The sequence below is a fragment of the Equus asinus genome, chromosome 17 (assembly GCF_041296235.1).
Source record: "Equus asinus isolate D_3611 breed Donkey chromosome 17, EquAss-T2T_v2, whole genome shotgun sequence".
Lineage (NCBI taxonomy): Eukaryota > Metazoa > Chordata > Mammalia > Perissodactyla > Equidae > Equus > Equus asinus.
This window is the reverse complement of record NC_091806.1, coordinates 21245461-21268490: the sequence shown is the minus strand read 5'-3', so window position 1 is coordinate 21268490 and position 23030 is coordinate 21245461. Positions and strand designations below refer to the sequence as shown.

General features: G+C 38.4%; 1 protein-coding gene across 1 annotated transcript in view; it reads right to left on the bottom strand.

The window, feature by feature from the left end:
• LOC123284101 (ubiquitin carboxyl-terminal hydrolase 25-like) overlaps positions 1-23030 on the bottom strand; it is an 83820-nt gene that overhangs the window by 56698 nt on the left and 4092 nt on the right. The window lies entirely within an intron of this gene.

The window sequence follows — 23030 nt, the reverse complement described above, 5'->3', positions numbered from 1 at the left end:
TATGGACAGCCAGCATCCAGGCCCCTGGGATATGTGAAAAAGACACGCTTTTGGCAGGCCATGCACTAGGTGAGTATATTATATCACTGGCATCCTACGATCTGTCTGAGGAAAAAGAGGACCATCTCATCCTCCCATCCTTCATAAAAGATCCTAAACAGAATTGATCATTTGCCCCCAGTTGCTTCAGATCTGTTTACAGTCTACTGGTCTATGTACCATATAATCTATTACACTCTATTGGGGGGATAGCATCCCACTACCAAACCCTTCCCTGAACTTCCCTAATTAAGAACCATGTTCCTCCCTACATCTCTGTATTTCTCAAAACAAGTTCCCAAAAACTGTAAGACAGCACCACGACATAATGCAAGCTCAAGGGATATGATCTGGAAGACAAGTCGTCACTAGAATGAAAGGATCTGCAGAAATCTTTCTTGAAAATGTTTTACAGTCATCTCAGTAAGAATTTTATGGGGTGAAAGTTTAATGAGAAACAGTATAGTTACACAGTTTCAAATTCTTCCTACAAATTATAAAGGGAGAAAAAGTAAATTTATACTGAAGAAATCTAACAGATACCAACTCAACCAAGTGATCAGAGCTAATATTACCAATAATGGGACTGACAGCGTGTGCCTCTTGATATGATATGATACAATACACCAAGAAGACAATATCACCTGTGGTTTTCCTGCCAAAAACCATAACCTGAATCGAATCTTGAGGAAGTATCAGACATCCAAACTGAGGAACATTTCGCAAAATAATTATTGTGTTATCTTCAAAATGTCTATATCATGACAGACAAAGGACAAGTTTCCAGATTAAAGGGGACCAAAAAGGCATGGTAACCAAATGTACTGCAGGAGACCACAGTACATCTCAAACTAAACGCAATACAGGATATTATTCGGACAACTGGAGAAAGACGAATGTGGACTGCTTAGTAATGATATTTTATTAATATTAAATTCCTGAATTTGATAATGCACTATAGTTATTTAAGAAAATATCTTTTTTCTTAGGAAATACACCCTGAAGTATTTCAGGGCGTAAAGGGACATGATGTCTGCAACTTACTCTCAAATGGTTCAGGAAAAAAGTTATGGGAAGTTCTCTGTACTAATTTCGCAACTTTAAATTTGAAATTACTTCAAAATATAAAGTTTTAAAATGTTATGCATACAGATTTGTTGATGTCAGGATTGTAAAATGTGTGTTTCAAAACATGCTTGACAATTTAAACATGCATAATGTATATACATTCAGAAGTGAAGGGTCCTAAAGAAATTACAAAATGAAATGAAAAAAATAAATAAATAAAAGCAATTTGAAAGTCAGGTTTGAGAGAACATAGTCGAGATATCTTTTACAAAAGCCACACATATAAGTTACAAATTATATTCAGCTACATGTAACAGAGTCCCATCTAAATAGTAGCTTCAACATACTGCAGTGTCTTTTCCTAATATAATTAGACTGGAGGTGGGCAGTCCAGATCTGATAAGGACAGCCCACAAGATATCAAAGATCTAAGCTCCTTCTGTCTTCCCACTAAACATTCCTATATATGACATTCAGCAAGTGTCTGTCACTCCATGTCTCCTCCTCCAGCATCCTGTCCAAGTTCTAGGTAGGACAAAGGGAAGGGCAAAGGACAAAAGGTGTCTACCAAATGATTCTGCCTTCTTTATCAAGCCCTTTCTGGCGACTTCCACTTAAAGCCTCACTGAACAGAACAAAGCCTCCTGGCCACTCATAAGTGCAAAAGCGGTTGGGAAATGTATTTTTCAGCAACGCAAAAAGCCACTCTGAAGATGAAATCAAGGCTCTGTTTGTTAGGGAAAAGAAAGAACGTATATTGCATAGGCATTGGCACTATCTGCCATGCCATCAATGAATTTTCATTTCCATAAAAATCTTATTAAAGAGTTGAGATAACCAAGACTATCTAACAATAAAATAGATAATAAAGTACATAAACAAGGTCATATAAATGCCAAGAAGAATCAAAATAGTTGAATAAAAGAACCAAATTGCCAAATTTCCAGGGCTGAAATACAAGAAAAATAAAATTCTTTTTAAACTTGTCAACTTTTCTACTTTCTTTTAAAAAGTTAACAATAACTAAGCAACAGAACCATGACTAAGTTACATAATACCCAACATTACAAATTAAAGATGTATAAAAATTTTACAGAAATTCCCCTTATCTAATTCAAGGCTTTATTTTAGTGAACATAAAATACTTGAAAGATTTTATAAGCCTGTTTGCAATTTCACCACCACCAGCACTCCAAACTCCATCCTTTACACAGACCATTATTTTCCTCAACTGTGAATTATTCAATCGTGCATCGGGAAAGACTATTGAATACCCCAAAGAAACTACTCATTTGTACAAACGTCGCTGGCTGTTATTTATAATGCTAGAAAAATGAAAAAAGATGCAAATGTCCTTCCACTAAGGAAGACATTCTAAACTTTAATGTACAGAAGAATGACCTGATGAGTTTTCTAATAATGATGATTCCCCGGCCCCACCCCAGAGACTGTGATTCCAGGAGGGTGTGAGTTAAGGCTAATAAATCTGTATTTTTAATAAGCATCTCAAAAGATTTTGATACAGATGGACAAATCCAAACAACTGTATATTTTTAAGTAGTGAATCTATATAGAAGGTTATCTTTACAAAATCGCATTAAGCTGAAGTGGTAGGATACAAAATAGTATACATATACATTAATGACAAGATGAAATGTAAATACAAATGTAAAACCCAGAAAACATTACAGCGCCTGTGTTAGACTCCCAATTCTCCCATCTCTGCTCTCACACCTTTTGCAACTTTTCCCTTTCTCTCACTAGAGATACCATATATTTCCTTGCTGCATTGAGGAGCTTGACCATGTGACACACTTTGACCAATGACATAATAGCAGACAGCATGCAAGCAAACATGAAATGTGCTTACATGGTTGGGCTTGCCCTCTTCATCTTCTTCCTTAAGAAGAACATGACCTGGGAAGCCCACTTGCCCCAGAAGAATGAGGCGCTTGTAGAGAAGAGCCACTCCAATCAACCCACAAATCTGTGAACGTGATGATAATATTTTGGTATGTCACCAACTTTTGGAGTGAGCTCTTATGATGTTAGTTGACCGATACAGAGTGCAATAAGAACACTGAGTATTTTATCAAGAAAAGCAACATCTTTGAAATTTTGTTATGGTTTGGTAGTTTACCATCTTTCACGATTAAGTCAGCTAAAACCTAGGAAAAAAAATAAGCCAGATGTATCTCTAGCATAGTTTTATGACCGCATGAATTTTGACTGAAAATGAAACAAGGAAGAGAAAAGGATTAAGGTGCCAAAGAAGGCTGAGCAGGAAGGAGAGAAGGTGAAAGAACTTTCTCAGCTAAGTTACCAAGAAATGGGAGAGAAATCGAAAGAGGTGACCTATGAGAAAAATTCTCAGTTTATGGCAGAAAAACCACCTCATTTGTAAGGTTTTCCCCTTTGTTATTGGCATCTTACAGCTGTGCTTTTCCTGTCTTTGAAAACCTGCACCTTCATTTCCCGTAATCATATGTTTTTATTGCTGTTATTTCTGTTGTGATTAAGACCCTGGTCTTTCTTTCAAGGTTTGCATTTTCCTATTTACCAAACTTCTGGTCTGTGATACACCCTGATCCTCAACTGAAAATGTCCTGCATATGATTCTCTCCTCCTTGACTAGCAATTTGGGATCCAAGGTGGATCCAACCCACTTGCATGTCTAGAGCTCCTCTTCTGAGCTCTGAGGTCTTCCTTGTACAGATTTCATATCTAATAAGCATAAGGAGGTGGGTGCAACATATTCACACTTGTTAAAAAGAAGGCAGCAGGGGCCAGCCTTGTGGCCGAATGGTTAATTTCACTCGCTCTGCTTCAGCGGCCTCAGGTTCGCAGCTTCAGATTCTGGGCACGGACTTAGCATGGCTCATCAAGCCATGTTGTGGCAGCAACCCACACAGAAGAGCTAGAGTCACTTACAACTAGGATATACAACTGTGTACTACTGGGGCTTTGGGGAGAAAATGAAAGTTGGCAACAGATGTCAGCTCAGGGCCAATCTTCCTAAATAAATAAATAAGGAGACAGCAGGCCCAAAATGGAGTCACTAATGTTAAGGCCCCACAGTCAGAAAACCAAGACTTAATACCTAACCTAATTTGCAGTTTCAACTCCCCAGGAATGTAACCTTGGACCAGTCAACACAGAATTTCCTGGTCAGCCCTAGTGGGTTATCCACTGACAGACCACTTCCATTCCCCTTAGGAGGGCAACCTTGCCTAAAACAATGCATTCTTTGGTAATAATTGCCTTTTGTCCCCTCCCTCTCTGCCTTTAAAATCATTTCTTTTCTGCAACTCTATGGAGCTCCTTTCTATTTGTTAGACAGGATGCTGCCTGATTCATGAATCGTTCAATAAAGCCAATTTGCCCTTTCAAATTTACTCAGTTGAATTTTTTGTTGTTTAGAAGATTTGGTGGCAGCAGCAGAACTAAAGGAGACTTCCAGTGGCATGCAGGGACAACAAGAAACACAGGCATGGTAGTTGCAAACCCGTTTTTGAGTTCACTGTCTTTCTCACCATTTCCAAGGGCTATGGGTAAGTTCCCTCTGGGTTCTGAGCTCGGCTCTCTTTGCACTGAGCTCCCAATCTAACTGGCTTTCCAGTTAGTTCCCCATTTGTCTACAATCACTAGTTCCACGTTGGGAGCTGCTAGCAGTTTGGACCACAATTCCCTATTTGATTGGAAACTCTAGCCCTTGGTTATGTTTCCAGATTCCGTGTTGGGAACTGCTGGTGGTTTAGTCTGCAGTTCCCCATTTGGTTGGGATCCTTCCCCAGATTCCACGGTGGGAACTGCTAGCAGCAAGTGCACTTCCCCATTTTTTTGGAATCAGTCCACAGTCCCCATTTGTTGAGGTCTGTTGGTTCAGTCGTTCCCCAGTCTCAGGTTCCAATGTTGGGAACTGCTGGTTTTGCACACAGGGCCTTTTCTTGGCCAGGAACAGTAACATCTCTTGGTTACTGCCGAAACATTAAGGTGCACCTGTCTGTCTTGTTTCATGTAGACAAAGGCTAACGGGAATCTCTGAAGTCAAAAAATCACAAAAATCATGGGCACAGATCAAGTATTTAAAGGCTGTTAGAGAGTTCATCACCTAACTCAAAGACTCCTGTCAGGAGAAGGTGGTCACGGAACAGGTTAGATTGACACCAGGCCACCTGCCAACCTCAAGAAAACTTCCATGCAACGAGGTATACTGTAAAACACACACAATCCTCAACCCAGCAGCACACTCTTTTTACACATTAATTTGGCTCCAAAAAACCCAAAGTCTTAGCTAACGGGATCTTTAAATTCTAAAGAGTCAAGCATGCCACCTTCTGGCACACCTATTTATTTTATGGCTAAGAACTATGGCCCAATAATAAATTGCTCAATAAAGTCAATTTGACTTTTTAAATCGACTGAGCTGAATTTCTTTTCCTTGTTTTCTTTTTTGAGGAAGATTAGCCCTGAGCTAACATCTACCACCAATCCTCCTGTTTTTTGCTGAGGAAGACTGGCCCTGAGCTAACACCTGTGTCCATCTTCCTCTACTTTATATGTGGGATGCCTGCCACAGCACGGTTTGATGAGCAAGCGGTGTGTAGGTCTGTGCCCAGGATCCAAACCAGCAAATCCCAGGCCGCCGAAGCCGAGCACGTGAACTTAACTGCTGCACCACCAGGCCAGCCCCCTGAGCTGAATTTTTTGTTGTTTAACACACTGCTCAACCAAGAAGGGCAAGGCACAATGTTCAAAGAGATTCAGTGGCTTGCAAATACCACAAAAATCAATAAGGAACAAGCCAAGACTACCTACAGACCTTCAGATTCCTTCTTCAAAGTAATTTTTACTACATGATGACATCCTTAAGTGCCTACTCTGTGGAAAAGACAGTAGTATACACTCCAGGGAGAAGGAGACATCAGTAATTTCAATATAAATTAAAGATCAGAGGGTTTCATTGAAATTCTTTCCTCCCTCAGTTGACCCTACTTAATGTTGGGTCTGTTTTAAATCTGTTTCAGTAAAGACTGCAGAATATTTAACATCGGTATAACTTTTTGAGGATCAAAAAAAGGGGATCACTGGTTTAGGCCAAGGAAAAAGATAAGCAATTATGCTCTTGCTGTATGCCAGACTCTGCTTTAAGTGTTCCCAGCATATAATCTCATTTGACACATGCAAATGTGCACATGCACACACACCCTCTAGGAAGTTCCTCTCATTTTATAGCTAACGGGCTTCAAGAGATGAACAAGTGCAGAGACAGCAATGAAAACAGGGTTTTCAAATCCCACAGCCCATGTCCTTTCCATATTTTCTCTCCTCTACGGTACCTGATTTTGAAGATTAAAGATGCAGTAAAAAATGTAAGCGGTGGAAAAATCCCCTACCATGTTGATGTAAAACACTTAGATAGCGGTACGAGAAGACTGGAGCACTGCTGACTAGAAGGCAGGAAAGCTTTCTGTGTTAAGAGGTGAATGCCTCATAAGTCAGTCATTGGTTCCTTCAACTGCATTTCCAAATATAAATAAAACTTGGTTTAGCGCAAAAGAAACAAAGTCAAAGGTCTCCCTCTTCAGGGGAAAAAAAGGCAACTCTTAGAATGACCTCTAAAAAAACTTTCAAATTCTCTTAGAAAAAAGAAAAAACCCCAATGAGATAGACAATCCCAAGGCATTCTTAAACTTCGAATCATATACACTAAAGACTAAAGTATTTCCGGCACTGAGTGGTAAGCAGGTCAAAGTTACCTATCAATGAAAGGATTAATAACACCACTGCCTTTAAAGTACATGACCATACGCACATCTGTTTCCACAAATACCTTCTGCGTCTACCTGATAACACTAAACTGCCCTAGTTGGTATTATCTCACCATAACAAGAAATCCCCAAACTTCGTTGACAGATAATTCCTAGTACACGTGTCCTTCGAATAGCTCTTCGTAAGCCCCAAACCTGCCCCTGGCCAGCTAAAAGCTATAAGCAAAAAACAAAAACAAAAAACTTTTATTTCCCGAGCCTTGTCTTTTATTTTTATCTCTCATTTTAAGGAGGACAACGTGATCTTTCATTTCCCTTCACATGTAATATTCCGTGAACTCTCTGAGAATTTTCCTGCAGTACAATCCTTATCATGGCCTAACGGGCTGTCTGCAGGCTGCGGCTCTCTCTAGCCTCACCTTGCACTACTTTCCCATCTTCCTCTTCCCTCTAACTTTTATTCAGGGTCTACAAAATACCACTCTGCTTCCTAATTCAAAGATCTGTGTATATTCAGTTGCCTTCTGTTAAGGTTAGAGGTTCTCCTGGCACTCACCACATTATAATAATATACTACGGTTAATCACCAGATTCTAAGTCCAAAAGGAGCACAGTCTGTCTATTTCACTCATCACTGTATTCCTGGCAACTAGTACCAGTGCTGGCACGTGGTAGGCACTCAATAAATATTGACTGAATAAATGAACATAGCAGAGTTTACAGAGGGTAAGTGGACTAAGTCAGATCACAGGGCTTGAACTCATCCACAAGAAAGAGGTACTAATTACTGGAGACAGGAACAAGAGGCATACCTAAATCAGGCCCACTTACTAAACAAACTTTCTACACTCTCCTACAGTCTATCTAGAATTTCCCAGAAGGCTTCCTTTCTTAGTTCTGGTCCTGTCAATCCTGCGTGAAGGTGAGTGTACAGGACAATATTATTGAAATTCTCCACTGCAAATACCCCAAAGAGCTATCTCATGAATGGCTGGGGTACCTTGTACTTCCTACTGGCACAGAGCCAAGGTTTATCTCAACCTTTTTGGGTTAACAGCACGTCAGTGTTAAAGTAAATTAATCATATATTCCTCTGGGTGTAAAAATCTGAAGATGTACTCTTTTTTTAATATAAATGAAGCAGGTAGTTTTTTTTTTTTTTTTTTAAGATTGGCACCTGAGCTAACAACTGTTGCCAATCTTCTTTTTTTTTTTTTCTGCTTTGCTTTATCTTCCCAAACCCCCCGTACATAGTTGTATATCTTAGTTGCATGTCCTTCTAGTTGTGGGATGTGGGACGGCGCCTCAACGTGGCCTGACGAGCGGTGCCATGTCCGAGCCCAGGATCTGAACCCTGGGCTGCCGCAGCGGAGCACCCAAACTTAACCACTCGGCCACAGAGCCAGCCCCAAGATGTGCTTTTTTATACTTCACTATTTACATTTAGACTTAGAAATGCCAGAATTTCTGAATTTAAAAAACCTTTTCCTACCTTTTTACAGAATCCCAGAGCTACAAACAATCTTTAAGCATTCACATAATCCAAAAAAAAGAAAAAGGAAGAAAAGTAAAGAAATGAGATGCTTTACGGGAAACAGGCAGCAAAGAGCAATGGACATAGTTGGTCCTCAGTAAATGTTTGTTTCCATCCTTCCTCACCTCAGAGTTCATACCCCACCTGCCACCTCAACCCTTCAACCAATCTAACATCCACATAATGTCCATGCCCCTAAGAGAATCCCCCATCCCTATTAACTAGTAGACAAAAGAATGCATCATAAGTAGAAACTCTACATGCAAAAAATATTGTTTCACTGCACTATAAGCTAAGTCCATACAGAATTAAATACATTTCCAGGCCAAATAAGAACCCAACATGATGAAACATGGTTTCTATGGGAACACGCATTTTGAGTTTCAAAAACCCAATTTGTAAAAGCTTTTGGGACAGTGTGCTTTTAAATTAGAGCGCCTATATTCTGGAAAACGTGGGTAAAAAAAAGTTTTGTGAATCAAATGACATCCTTGAACTATGACATCAGCAGTTTAGACAAAATATATTTAACTTATTTTTGATGCTAATAATCTGACTGATTCCTAATATATCTCTCTCATCCAATTAAATCTTTACATATCTCTAGTTTCCATACTTAAATTTTCATAATTAACTTACAGTCCAAAAATAAAATCCCTATACTAATAAAACAAAATAAACTACAACACTATACGATTCCTAGCAGCTACATCTGTCACAAACAATTCCTTACAGCAAATATAGTTTTTGGTCATACTAATTACACACATAACACACCCTCCAGACTATCAGAAACTCCATTCATCTAGATAAAATGCTAGGTGTAAAAAAGCATATGCTCTATATCACTTTCTTTCCTGGACCCATAAAACAGCAACTGGCAGAAGTGTCCCCACCTCCAGCACCTCAGCAAACTTGCCCGCTATCCAGTGGGCTTCAATCACAACCTCTCCAACAAAACCTGAATCTGAGCCTCAGGGCTTGTGGAGGACCTCTCCAAAATTTACTCCTCCTTTTCTTCTCTAGAGTTTTTAGTCTTTAGTAGCCAATCACCGTTACTAGTGAATCGTATTAAACTTTCCCTGTCCAAATTATTGTGTGTTTTCTGTGTCCTAACTGGACCCTTACTGATCTAACTTCCTTAAAAGCAATTTTTGTATTCTAACAATATATTAATGATGTAATTCTGTATTCTTAGGAGACTAAACATCAGAAAAAATTAGGAAGGAAAAAAGTTAACCATACATGCAAAGTTCTATCCTAGAACTCTCATTTACTATGCACTTATTAAAAGTATATAAAGCACCAGAGATTTCATTATGTAGGCACAATTGATTGAAATTATTAGCCACTGGTGACTGAACTCACTCTCCAGCCCCTCTCCCCTCCCTGGACTGGGGAACCGGCTGAAAGTTCTAACCCTCTAATCACAGTGGTTGGTTTTTCTGAGGTCCGGCCCCTCTCCTGAAGCTATCTTGTCCTCCAACCAGAAGTTTTCTCGTTAGCATACAAAAGACAGTAAATTTCAAGAGTTACAGGAACCTTGTAACAGTGACCAGAAAAAAGGACTAAATAGTACACATTAGTGTACAGTTGGGCAAAATCCTCTAACACAAATCCTGTTTAATAACAAAGTGTTGAATATCTCATGTCATTTATTGAGTATCGTACTGAAAGCGAAACACATAATGGTTTATGGGTTCAGGACTGTTGTAAGTGTTATCAGCCTCGTGATCGCGTGGCTGACTGGGAGCTGTGGCTCGCTGCCGCTGCCCAACGTCACAACAGAGGAGTGTACCACATACCGCTAGCCTGGGAAAAGATCAAAATTCAAAATTCAAAGTACAGTTTCTACTGAATGCATTATCAATTTCACACCAATGAAAGTCGAAAAATCCTAAGTAGAAACATAGTAAGTTGAGGATCATCTGTATCCCACTCTACACTAAACCACACAACCTGTTCAGTTCAACATTCTGCTTGAGAGATACAGCAATAATTACAGCACATTTACAGTAGTCTCCCCTTACCTGTGAGAGATACGTTCCAAGACCCCCAGTGGATGCCTGAAACCACAGACAGTAGCAAATCATATATATACTGGTTTTTTTCTATACATACATACCTATAATAAAGCTTAATTTATAAATTAGGCACAGTAAGAGATTAAAATAATAATAAAATAGAACAATTATAACAATATGGCATAATAAAAGTCACCCAAGATCTTAACAACCTCAGCATAAGATTTTTTTCTTTTCTTAAGTTGAGAACTTTTACCTTTTCACTTAAAGCTTCCCTTTGGCATATCCGAATTGCATCCTCACTACTCTTGCGCTTTGGGGCCATTATTAAGTAAAATCATGGTTACTTGAAAACAAGCACTGTGATACCACGACCATCAATCTGATAACCCACAGCTACTAAGTGACTAGAGGTGGGTAGCATATATGGTGTGGATATGCTGGACAAAGGAATGACTCACATCTCAGGTGAAATGGAGTGAGACTTCATCAGGCTATTCAGAATGATGCACAATTTAAAACATGAATTGTTTATTTCTGGAATTTTCCACTCAATACTTTTGGACCACGGTTGACCGTGGATAACTGAAACAATGGAAAGCAAAACTGCGGATAAAATGGGACTACTATACTGAGGTATAGCAAAAAATAAAAAAAAGTTTTAAACTATGACCAAACCTGAAGGCACATCTGTGAAAACTACAACAAAAAGGCTGAGAACCTCACTCTAAGACAATGGCTGTCAACTGAGTACCAGGGTCACAGACGTAAAGTGGACGACAATGGCAATAAAATCTACTCCCAAACTTTAACAATAACTATTACAAGACTATCCTGATGCACATATATTAATTTCCTTGGCTGAAGTTGGAAGTGCCAAATTAGCTTCTGTAAAACACTACCATTCTGTTAAAATTAAGTTAACCTTATTCTTCCAAATTTTACTAATTTTTTAGTTTTGGTTATATCTAAGTTATTAGTTGGGTTTTGGTCTTGGTGCATAAGAGCTATATAATAAAACATAATAAATTTATGCCTCGTTTACGTTTACGCACACTTCAGTAAAACTATAATGAAAAATACTTTAATTCAAGGGAGAGTCCCTGAGACCTATTTTAAAAAGTCCCAATTCAAGGATAAAAAATATTGTCATCAGGTGGAGCATTAATGAGGAGGAGGAGAAATTTTTCAATACAGTTGCTGGTTCTCCAATCATGAATTTGGACACCTATGCAAACAATATGCCCAAACTTCAAATCCAAGTGGAATAAGACAAATACTGAAGGCAAAACAAGAAAAAGACTAGAGGACGATAAAAGAGAGTATCTTGGGGCCACCAGGTGGCATAGTGGTTAAGTTCAGCACTCTGCTTTGGTGGCCTGCAGTTCAGTGGTTCGAATCCCAAGCAGGGACCTACGCCCCATTCATCAAGCCAGGCTGTGGCAGCATTCCACAGACAAAACAGAAGATTGGCACAGACGTTAGCTCAGCAACAATCTTCCTCAAGCAAAAAGAGGAAGATTGGCAACATATGTTAGCTCAGGGCCAATCTTCCTCACCAAAAAACAAAAAGAGAGAGAGAGAGAGACCATCTTAATGTAAGAGTATGGAAGTTCAAATAATAAAGAAAACTAATCACATATGAGACTAAATTGAAATGAACTTCTATTCATGAAAGAATAGCATAAAGGGAGTAAAAAGACAACCTGAAAATGGGAAAAGATATTTTCAAAATATCTAAGTAGAAAATAAAAATTATCTGTAGACTAAAGAACTCCTTCAAATCAAAAAGGAAAAGGTAAAACCACCCAAAAGAAAAAACAAACAACAGAAACAAACCTAAATTTCACAAAAAAAATCTCAAAGGTCCATGAACACATAAAAAGATAACCAAATAGTTTACCAACAGTAGGATGGTTAAGTTCTGGTGCATCCAGAAGTAAAGATGAACTATAACACAAGGGCCATTTATTTCATATAAACCTGAACTCTTCCACCTCAGAGCACACACAAAAACGGACTCCACATAAATTACAGACGTATATGTAAAAACTAAAATGATAAAACATTTTAGAAGAAAACACAGGAAAAAAGTTTTTGCAAATTAAGTTTCAAAAATTTGTTAAAGCATTAACCGTAAAAAAAAAAAAAGTGGTACAATGAACTTCACCAGTGTTAAAAAACTTGACTTCATAGAAACTAATAAGAAAATGAAAAGAACCTACATGCTGAGAAAAAATATATTTATAATTTATAATGACATATTCAGAATATATAAATCCCTGCAACTCAATAACAAGCTATATCTATAGAAGATATAACAACGGTCAGTAAGGAAAAGACAAAGGTAGCAGGTTCCCAGTACCTCCCGGCCACACTCCCTGACCACCTCCCACCCTCGCTCCCCCTCGCCCCCACAGAAAGCCCCCTGAGGCCCTAAGACAGGCGGAAGAGGAGGAACAGAGGCACTGTTAGTCAGCCCCTCCCTTCGCACATTAAACCCAGAGAGCTCTACCCTCTCTTCCAGCAGTGCAAGGGGTATGAAGGGTCCCTGAGCACCACAGGCACAGCCAAGAATGCACAGAAGGGCATTCACTTCCATCCAAAAACTGCAGACCCTGAGTTTAGAATTTGCCTGAGGCAACCCCCAAGATGGCCAAGTAAGCTAATGGCAACATCAATGTTCACAGGGCCCTAGCACCACACCTCCTCGCACGGGACCCCAGCCCTTGGCGGGCTACTCTGATCCCCACGTCCCCAGAAGCCTGGGCCCCTAGCCAGCAAACATCACAGAAACCACAAAGCTGACTCCAGCCTGAGCTACGCCACCTTCATCTATCCAGCCACAGCCCCACAGCGCAGATGCAGTGAGCCTTCCCTCTGACGCCAGCAGCAAGGACGGAAATACTGTCAGTTCCGTTAGTTCTGCAGTCTTATCACCAACTGGAAGTCCCCGCTCTACTGGGGAAGAAGCCCAAAAGTCAGTTCTGAGAACCTGAATGATGTGACCAGAATAGGCACAAAGAGTGTCCACTGACCCCAGGAGGCCTGTGCAGAGAGCTGTTCCGCCCTCCAAAAACTGGGAATTTTAAACCTGAGGCAGTGGACTGGGCCGAAGCTGGGTACCTGAGGGTCACTGTAGATATTAAACCAATTTGCTGTTTCCTGTTTAACTTGAGGGGGTGACTCAGGGGTCTCGAAGATTTGTGAGTTTGTTTTGTAGAAGAAGGAGAATGCACTCAGCAGCCATGGAATTGCGGAAGTCAGATTGTCCAGGGGCTTTCCCACCTTCTCATTTTGGCCAATTCGAATAAAATCTGTCTCCATCTACAAACAGCAATGTCTCAGTGTTTGGCTTGCTGTGCATCGGGCACGCGAACTTGAGATTGAGAGGTGTGGTATCACTTCTGGTTTCCTTTCAATCCTCTTCCTTCGCCTTGTTCTGCCCCAGAGGCTTTCTGTAAGGCCTAATGGGAAGAGTGGGGCCTACTTGATGAGAAACGCAGACCAGCTCAGATGCTTCAGTGGAGGACACAGCAAGCCCCACACCTCCAGCCCAAACTTGCTTCTGTAGCTCCACCTCAAAGAAATCAAACATTTGATCTTGCATGTATTCTGGCATGAATTATAACACACCAACTTGTGTATATGTGAGTGGTTCTCACGTTACTGTTACCATAGTAACAGATCCTGGCCACTAATGGTTCTTCATTCCTGGTCCCTCTCTCCCTACTCCTCTACATCCTTCCTGCTTCTCTGAGGACTTAGCTCTCAGCTCGAAGTCAATCCTGCCCTCAGGCCTAGCGTAGCTCGCCCACCCCACCCACTTCCAGGCTGAACAGCACCAATAAAAACCCAGCAAACAGGAAGTGTTTTCCTTTCCAGTTCAAAACGAGCTCCTCTTCTTTCTGATTCTCACATGGACCAGAAACTGTAAGAAAAGTCTTTCTTTGCCCAATTGCTTACCTCTCCACAGTTCCTCCCACCTGCCATTGGTCCTCCAGGCCCTTTCCAAACTTCCAAACCAACTACAGTGTGAAAGTATTTTGTACCCTGTGAACAAAGTATACATCATAGAGATTTCTCTTATGTGCACAATTAACTATCTAAGAGATTAACTCAATGCTAGTTTGAGGTATGAAGAAGAGAAAGGACTTCCTTCTTCAGCAGTGAGCCTTTTTATCACGTATTAGTTTAAAAAAAATAAAATGAAGAAAAAACTGTGCAATTTCATTTTGTTTCGAGAGCATATCAGTACTTGCTCCTAAAATGTTTTAACTCTAGCAATATCTTCAACTTTTTTCCCATTTTCAGACTTGGAAGAACAACTAGCTATTGTTATTGCTAATCCTTTAAGAACATAAAACTGGAAAATGTATGAGAAGCAATATTTAAAAATCATCCAAAAATGGCCAATAAGCACCTGAAAAGACTTTAAAACCATGAGCCATTAAAGAAATACAAATTAATATCACAATGAGGTACCACTATATACTCGCTAAGATGGCTAAAACATAAAAGTTGACAATATCAAGTGCTGCCAAAAATGTTGACCAACCAGAACTCTCATACATTGCTGATGGGAATGGACAGTGATACCACCACTTTAAATAACCATTTAGCAATATTTTACAACAATTCCACTGCTATGTATTTGCCCAAGAGAAATGCAAATATGTCTACTCAAGACTTGCTTACACACATACACGTGGCAATATTATTCATAAAAGCCACAAACTGGAAACAACTCAAAAGTTCACCAATAGGTACATATTTACACAAGTTTCAAAATATTCATATAATAAAATATTACTCAGCAATAAAAAGGAACAAACTACTAACACATGCAATAACATGGCTGAATCTCAAAAACAGTTTCCTGAGCAGAAATGTCAAATGCAAAAAAAAAAAGAAAGGAATTTTTATGATTCCGTTTATGTGAAGACCTAAAACAGCCAAAAGCGATCTACTGTGATAGAAATCCAATAAGTGGTTATCTGGAAAGGGAGGGTGGGGATACTAAATGGGAAAAGTGATGCAAGAAAATCTTCTGGAGTGTCAAAAATGTTCCATATGCCAAAATTCATCTAATTAAAACAGTTTAAATGGGTGTTTTCATTTTATATTTTCTAAATTACACTATGGTAACATCAACCTGGAAAAGTCAAGATAGCAGCTAGAGGGATGTGGAAGGAAGGGACAGTTCGGATGAGGCACAAAGAAAACTTCTGTAACAATAAGATGTTCTATTTCACATCTAAGGTGGTACAAAGGGCAGTAATCTTATTACGTATCTCTGAGGTATACATAAGTTCTCATATGCTATGTTTCTCACACACAAAAAAATCTTTCAAAACTGATTCACACACACAGACCCCAAAAAGAAAAGAAACAGGGAGACTGCAACCTTAGCATGTACAATAGCTTCCCAACTCCCTGACATATGATTCAATGAATAAAAAGACAACTAACTTTGCCCTATGTGGGTTCAGGGTTCCAGTGTCCCCTGGGCACCTGAAGCTTTGGGTTTCCAAGAGATGGTGGCCATGATAGCCTGATGGAGGCGGCATTTCCCTTACAACAGAAAAGCAGGTCAGTGTAAGTACACTCATGGGGACAAACACTCGAAATGTAAGAAAGCCAATGTGTTCAAAGAGACTCTGCTTGCGTGTTCAATTGGGTGTACTGTAATAATTCAACCTCTGCAACCAATTCACACAAGTGCTAAGGCACTCTCATCTTCAAGAATACTTTCAACTAGTGCTCCTCAAACTTTAAGTGCAGAAGAATCACTGATTCTTGTTAAGAAAGTAGTCCAACCATCAGAGTCTTGAAACAACAGGTCTGGGGTGAGGCACAGAATTCTACAGTTTTAGCAAGCACTAGAGGAAATGAAGATAGTCCACAAATCACACTGTAAGAATAAGCTCTGATCTACACCTGTTTGAACAAGGCTAAGGAAACAAGGAAAACGTACATTTTAAAATATTCAGTGGCTCGAAAGACCAAGACTGTAAACAAAGCAGATAAACTGTATTAAAATAGTCAAGGAGGAAAAAAGAGAGAGAAAACTTAGAAAAATTACTTACACAAGTTTGCCAAAATAAACGCAAGAGGTCATTTCATAAATTCAACTTTCACATCATCTACTTACCCACACTGCATAGTGACATTCCAAAACTGGCTTTCAGAGGCCAGATTTGGTCTTTCATAAACAGGCATACCTCGAAGATATTGTGGGTCTGGATCCAGACCACTGCAACAAGCAAATACTGCAATAAAGCAAGTCACACGAACTTTTTGGTTTCCCAGTGAATATAAAAGTTATATTTACAGTATACTGTAGTCTATTAAGTGTACAAGAGCATTATGTCTAAAAACACAATGTACATATCTTAAATAAAACATATTTTATTGCTAAAAATGCTAACCATTATCTGAGCCTTCAATGAGTCATAATATTTTTGCTGGTTGAGGGTCTTGTAAAAAATACAGTATTTGAGGGCCAACCCAGTGGCATAGTGGTTAAGTACGCACACTCTGCTCTGCGGCCCAGGGTTCACGGGTTCGGATCCCAAGCACAGACCTGCACATCGCTCATCAAGCCATGCTGTGGCGGCATCCCACATACAAAACAGAGGAAGACTGGCACAGATGTTAGCTCAGCGACAATCTTCCTCAAGCAAAAAGAGAAGACTGGCAACAGAATGTTAGTTCAGGGCCAATCTTCCTCACCAAAAAAAAAAAAAAAAGAAAAAAAGAAAAAGAAAAAACCCCCTGCAATATTTGTGAGGTACAATAAGGCAGAGCACAGTAAAATGAGGCATGCCTGTATAACACAAATCAACAATTATTATGAGCTATGTCACCATACTCATCACTTATATTTGCAGGAAAAAGGCAGGCCACTGCTGCAAGTCAGTGCTCATGGTGTCAGGGACTCACTGCTCCAAGGAACTCAACGGTGGGGTCAGAAGCATTTAACTGTTAAGAGATGCAATCACCAACCAACCTGAAGCAGACTGAGCCCCAGCACAAGGGAGAGACCTATGACCTTTGCCTCATTTTTAATGCTAAAATATCCATTCTGGGAGGAGCTTAGGCCTTACTGCCTTAACCTGCAGTGTATGTGGAAGCATGTTTTCCAACTGAGCCTGCGCAAGCGAATACCCACCTCTCTGTTTTGAACATTCATTCCCATCCAAAATAAAAGGCCCCTGCTTCCCTTTGTTGGGGATGCCATGACTTTGGAAATGATTCTGCGTGGCCTCCTCTTTGCTGCAAACATGCCCTACTTTGTGTGACAACTGCTTCTGGTGGGGGTCTGATTCAACTCGCCAGGAAGGAACCCACTTGGGTTTCAGTAAAAATGGTAGTTCTGTGACATTAGAGAGTAAGTGTGTGTGTAGTGTCAGGGGAAAGACTCTTGTAACCACTCTTACACTAAGCATATCAGGGCAGAAATGAACGATTGTGAAGTGGTCGCTGGGAAAAGAGAGAAAGGACTGCCCATGATAAAAAAGAAATGCAATGCCTGACTTTAGAGGCCCTAGGATGACAGAGAAATGGCTGACAAACCAGCTATTTCCACACCAGGATGCCTAGAGCGAAAATTTTCACAAGAGTCACCAGCACTCAAAGGAAAAAGTATGTGCAAGCATCAGAATTTAAAATACTATAATATCTTTTAGTTCTTTAGAAATAGAACCCTCTTTATAACATACGAGTTTCTGCAACTAACACGTGTAAATACTTTAGAAATGCCTTAGGTACCAAAGTAAGGAACTGTCCTTTAAAATCAGCAATAAGACAATATCTACTATTACTGCTTCTAGTCAGTATTATTACTTCTTAGACGTCTCATCTAGCACAAGAAAAAAATGAAATTACAAGCATAAAAATTAGAAATAAATAAAACTCTCATGATTTACTCACAGTATGATCTTTTACAGAGAAAATCCAAAATCATCTCTGGAAAAGTGTTAAAATAGAAAAATTTAGCAAGGTGGCTTGATATAAGAGCAACATACAAAAGTCAGTTGCATCTGTACACACCAGTAACCAATAACAAATATTTTAAAACGCTACATATAATTGTTATAAGAAATTAGCAACTATTAGGACAAATGATGTGTTAGAATTCTACAGTTAAAATTAAAACTGAATAACAGAAATGAAGAAAGATCTAAACAAAGGAAAAAGTATACTCTGTTCACAAATAGGAAGACTCAATATTGTAGAGATGTTAATGATCCCAAATTGGTCTAAGATTCAATGGAATTAATAAAAAACTCCAACAAGAGTTTTTCAGAGAACTTGGTAAGATTATTCTAAAATTTCCAAGGAAGAATGAAGTGCCATGAAACCTTGGAAGAGGAGGAGCCCACTTACTTTTCCAGTAGTAGAGATCATTATGAAGCTACAGCAATGAAGACAGGATGCTATTCACAAAATGGATGATGAAACAAAACTGAGACAACGGGGAAAAAAGAACACTTTACATAAAGCTTCTGTATATGACAGAGATGGCATGTCAGTTCATTGAGGGAGAGCAGTAACTTTTCCATAAGCTACGACTAACAACAATAAATCATATACATAACAAAAATTAAACTGGATCCCTATCTCACACCAAGTACAAAAATTAAGTAAAGATGGAATAAGGTTTAAGTGTTGCAAACATATCTTTAAACTTCTTAGTAGAAAACAGAGGTGAATATCTTTTAGATATAGAGGTAGAAAAACGTTCCTAAAGTTAAAACAACTAAAATTAAAAATGTATACCTTCAAGAACTCATATAGAGATGCAGTAAAAAGAAACCAAAGGGAGAATGAACGCAGGATTCAACATGATTACAATCTCAAATTAAAAGAGAGGGATGGGATAAGGGGACTATGATTAGATATAGATTACCTTCAAAGTTGCAGCTTTTGTTTTAAGTAGGGGGTTCATGTGCGTTTATTATTAAAAATTGATAAGAAATTTCATAAACATTTTCATGGACAGCTATTATGAACCAATGTTTATAATTCTATTATTATTATGCACTTTAGAACCAACTAAAAATGTATACTATTAAAACAAACCCCCAAAAGATCTGATCACCTATGGAGGCAGTAAATATAGAACTAGCATAGATGATCAAACTGAAAAGTTATCTGAGCATATAGGACAAAAAGGGAGAGAAAGAAATCATAAAATAAAATTTGAAGCAAGGAAAAGACATGAATGCTATCTAATCAAATAATGCAGTTATAGAAGGAAAAAAAGAATACAGTAGAAGCAATAATTTTACTGAGAAGAACACTAACATTTTCAGATCAAAAATCCTAGGCAGAACTGTTAAAAAGATAAACACACACCACACACACACACACACACACACACACACACACAGTGAAATTTCTGGATTCCAAAACCAAAGGGGAAATGATACAAGCTTCCACAAAGAGTCAACAATAAAAACAAAGAGTAACATGAAACAGTATTATACTATACAGAAAAACATAGTTAAAATAAAATAATTTTTAAAAACTAACTGCTAATGTGTAACAAATTAAGTAATATTTTTGACACAAGGTACACCCTAAGAAATTTAAAATGTCATCATTTAGAGAACAGATGAGTGGTTACCAGAGGAGAAGGGGGTGGGAGGAGGGCCGAAGGGGGAAAGGGACACGTACACATGGTGATGGATAAAAACTGGACTGTTGGCAGTGAACACAATGCAGTCTATACAGAAACAGAAACAGAGTGATGTGTACCTGAAATTTACACTATGTTGTAAGCCAATATGACCTCAACAAAAGAATTGCTTTTTTAAGAAGTCATCATTCAGAATCACATTCAATATTATCCCAACAAAATCAGGAATGCTGTAAATAAAAATAAGCTAAAAAGTTTTATCTTATTGAGAGGAGAGGGAAGGAGGGAAAGCTAATTATCAATTTTTGACTCTACCAGAAAAATACGTTTAGATATATTTGTTTAAAATTAAAAGAGCAGAAATGAGAAAGCGATTTCCAAATCATGACAGGCTGTAAAAAAGAAAGGGTAAGGGAGGTGACACAAGGAAAATCTGATCAATCCATGAAAACTGAGCAGGCTGGTTCAGACCCTGGGCACAGACATGGCATCGCTCGTCAGGCCATGCTGAGGCGGTGTCCCACATGCCACAACTAGAAGGACCCATAACTAAAATAGACAACTATGTACTGGGGGGATTTGGGGAGAAAAAGCAGGGGGAAAAAAAAGAAGACTGGCAACAGTTGTTAGCTCAGGTGCCAATCTTTAAAAAAAAAAAAAAAACTGAGTAGGGAAAACAAGACTAATAAACAGAAACTCAGATGACAATAAAAAAATTTATCAATTATCACCATATATGTAAATGATGAAATTCTACTAAAACACCAGCAAAGACACACAAGTTTGGATTAGATCCATTAGAAATACAAAGAGAATTTGATGAAATTATATTAAAAGTAGAGATATCACATCCCTCAGAATTTAAGAGATAAAGGAAAAAAACATGAAATATTCAAATCACACTGTGTTCATTTAATATACAAATAAAGAACTCTATAACTTTTTCTTTTAAGATTTTACTTTTATTTTTCCTTTTTCTCCCAAAGTCCCCCAGTACATAGTTGTGTATTTGTAGTTTTGGGTCTTTCTAGTTGTGACATGTGGGATGCCACCCCAGCAAGGTTCGACAAGCAATGCCATGTCCGCACCTAGGATTCAAACTGGCAAAACCCTGGGCTGCTGAAGCAGAGCTCTCGAACTCAACCACTAGGCCACGGGGCTGGCCCCAAACTCTACAACTTTCAAAGAATACCCATCCTTTTCATATGCTCCTTAAAACCTCATGTACATAAGAAAATCTTTTTCTGTGTGTGTGAGGAAGATTGGCCCTGAGCTAACATCTGTGCCGATCTTTCTCTATTTTGTATGTGGGACACTGCCACAGGCTGGCTTGATGAGCAGTGTGCAGGTCCATGCCCAGGATCCAAACCCACGAACGCTGGGCCACCAAAGCAGAGCGCACAAACTTACCACTACGCCCCCGGTGCTGGCCCCAAGAAAATCTGAATAAATTTCTAAAACTATTATAAATCATGTTCTCTAAACACAGTATATGGAAACTAAAAGTTAACAATTTTAAAAATGCAACATCTTGGAAAGTAAACCAAAAAAATCTTTTAAAGAGTGAACAAAAAATAAATTCAAATTCAAAACAAAACTGATGAAAATCCACAGCCCAAAATGTTTTTCATTAAACATGATTGGAAATTCACTAAACGTTGAATATAAGTATAAAAAGAATAATAACCATCAAAAAGAGTAGAAAGGTGGAATTACTAAAGAAAAATAAAAGTAAATTAGAAGACAAAAGTTATAAATGAAACAAAGAGCTGAATTTTGCAAAGACCAATAAAATAGATCAAGTTCTGGCAAACACCACTGAGAAGAGAACAAAACTAACAGGAATGAGAAAGAGATCTATCTATATACCCACAGATTTAAGAGAAAACATCAGATCCATATACATACCTATATGGAGAGAAAGCTAAATGAAATAAAATCCACATCTAAAAAACAATTTTAAAATTGACACTGGAAGAGGTAGAAAACCTAAAAAAAAGATAAAATTTGGAAAGTTCATCTAAAATTTGCTCTAAAAAGTCAGCCTGATATAGTCATATTCATCAACCTTTCAAAGTAGCAAGTACTTAGACTGAATGACAAAAAATGCTTAAATGTCCCCAATTTTGAATGGTTTAACCCAATCCTACATTAAACAATTCCAAAAACATAGGAAAACACAAAAAGCTTTCTAATAATTTTATGAGTTAATTTTACCTTGTTACCCACTTACACAAAAGCAAACCGTGTAACCAATCTCATTTAAGAATACAGATATTAAATTCCAGATTAAAATTTAGTATATTGAATTTGGAGGCATCACGACTACATGAGATTTTACCAGAATGCAATCCATCATAATGGGGGGCTCGAGAGTCTCACAGCCCTGAGTTAAATCCCACCCTTCACACACACCAGCAGTGAAATGTTGCTTTAGTTCTTAGCTTCTCTAGTACTGTTTCCTCAATCACAATATGAAGGGAAAAAGTAGTGCTCACCTAATAAGACAGTTAGGAAGATGAAATGAAAAACAGTCTAAAAAACTCTCAGCACAATTCCTTAACATCGTACATAGTCAATATCCCATAAACGTTATCTATTACAATTGTTGCTCTTATTACAATTCCTTAACATAGTACATAGTAAATATCCCATAAATGCTATTACAATTGTTGTTCTTATTGACACATAAAACACCACATCAGTCATTGCAACAGCAAAAGAAGACATTTGATAAAGAGTCAACATCTAAATCTGATTTCAAAATATTTTTAAAACTTAGGACTATAGGGAAATTTCCATATCATAATGAAACAATACATACAGACACTAACATCAACCCTAGTAGTATTCTGCAATCTTAGCTAAAGCAATAAAATAGTAAATGAAAAAATAAATCTGAATATTGACAAGGAAGAGGTCAGAACGATAATTATTCACAAATGATA